This window comes from Otolemur garnettii, unplaced genomic scaffold (assembly GCF_000181295.1).
Source record: "Otolemur garnettii isolate 467f Iridium unplaced genomic scaffold, OtoGar3 scaffold00105, whole genome shotgun sequence".
NCBI classification, from domain to species: domain Eukaryota; kingdom Metazoa; phylum Chordata; class Mammalia; order Primates; family Galagidae; genus Otolemur; species Otolemur garnettii.
This window is the reverse complement of record NW_003852500.1, coordinates 4,255,723-4,257,566: the sequence shown is the minus strand read 5'-3', so window position 1 is coordinate 4,257,566 and position 1,844 is coordinate 4,255,723. Positions and strand designations below refer to the sequence as shown.

Here is a 1,844-nt window from a genome sequence, read left to right as displayed (position 1 = left end):
GAGACAGAGTCTTACTTTGTTGCCCTCAGTAAAGTGCTGTGGTATCACAGCTCACAGCAACCTCAAACTCTTGGGCTCGAGGGATTCTCGTCTCATCTTCCTAAGTAGCTGGGTCCACAGGTGCCTACCACAACACCTGGCTATTTTTTTTAGAGATGGAGTCTCGCTCTGGCTCAGGCTAGCTTTGAACTCCAGAGCTCAAGTGATCCACCTGCCTCAGCCTCCCAGAGTGCTAAGATTACAGGCATGAACCACGGTGCCCCTACATACCTGGCTACTTTCTTACTTTTTGTAGGGTTTGGGTCTTGCTATGTTGCTCAGCCTGGTCACAAAAGTTTGTGGTTCCTAAAATTATAACACCAATTCTTTCTATCAGGAACACACATCCACAAACTGTAGCTCTTAAGATAGCTGCCAGCCTCACTCAAGGGACCTGTTAGCAGAGCTGCCACCTTTGCCCAACACTTTCAACTCCTTGACAGTGAACATTCTCCAAAGAGCTCAGCACAGGCATCACGAAGGGTCAGAGTTTCACAATATCTGTCAAATGGAGAGTTCCTGGCAAATGAGGAACCAGACAGAGGAGCCAACAGAGAGAAAGTGGGTGAACCACAGATGGAATCCACATTGGCCATAAACATCAAGAGAAGATGTGCATCTTCTCAGTCAAAGAAAAATGACTTTACACAGTGAGACCCTTGCCACCATGGGGCTGGCCAAGCAGACCTAGACTGATATTGTCAGGGTTGACCAGCACAGAGAAAAATGGGCACTTGTGTATCTGGCCAATGACTGGCACCGGGGCATTTCTGTGGGTGGTTCAGCAGTAACTGCAGCCTCAAGCTTTTTCACTTGGTGGGATCTATCCTGAACACACACCACTCTCACTGGTGTACCCAGAGATAGCCATGTTTAAGTATTTTTTTGTTTCTTGTTCTGTTACCCAGGCTGGAGTGCAATGGTCTGAGCACAGCTAATGGCAGCCTTGAACTCCTGGGCTCAAGTGATCTTCCCTCAGCTTCCCAAAGTGCTGGGACTATAGATGTGAGATACTACATCTGGCTCAGATGTTCTTCTTGCTCTGTTGGGAAGTTCACTGAACTTTAGGGACATGCCTAGCCTGTGCCTCAGCCACTTCCTACCCTCTTGGTGCTCCTTGGTGTCACCTGGAATTTGGGGAAAGGTTAGGAGGCCTGAAAAATGATGTTACCTCAGCCTTTGACCCTGTGGACTTTGAGAAGTACTTGTGCACTTGTGCTGGCACCTCAGTTGGGCCCTGGGAATGAGGTTTAATTTTTTTTTTTGAGACAGAACCTCAAGCTGTCGCCCTAGGTAGAGTGCCATGGCATCACAGCTCACAGAAACCTCCAACTCCTAGCCTTAAGTGACTCTCTTGCCTCAGCCTCCCAAGTAGCTGGGACTATAGGCACCCGCCACAATGCCTGGCTATTTTTTGGTTGCAGTTGTCATTGTTGTTTGGCGGGTCCAGGCTGAATTCAAACCTGCCAGCTCTGGTGTATGTGGCTGGCGCCTTAGCCTCTTGAGCTATAGGCGCTGAGACAGGAGGTTTAATTCTTACGTAGCGCTGGGTTGATTTGGGTATTTCACATTCAGCCAGGAGGAGTTAGGGGGCAGTGAAGGTTCCAGCTTCTATGATGAACAGTGACAGGGCTGACATAATTTAAGAGGGCATATCTTTTCTTTAACTGAAGTATGAACATCAGAGATGAACTTTAGAACATGGAGCAAATCCTGAGTCAACCCACCCCTCAGGGCTGTGCTTGAGTTTAGCTAATTCTTCAGTATTCAGAAATTTGAGGGAAATGCCAGGCTCAGTGGCTCAC

The 1,844-nt window shown here is 48.2% G+C and overlaps 1 protein-coding gene across 2 annotated transcripts in view; it reads right to left on the bottom strand.

Moving 5' to 3' along the window:
* Positions 1-1,844, bottom strand: part of SLC25A42 (solute carrier family 25 member 42) — a 44,086-nt gene that overhangs the window by 15,082 nt on the left and 27,160 nt on the right. The window lies entirely within an intron of this gene.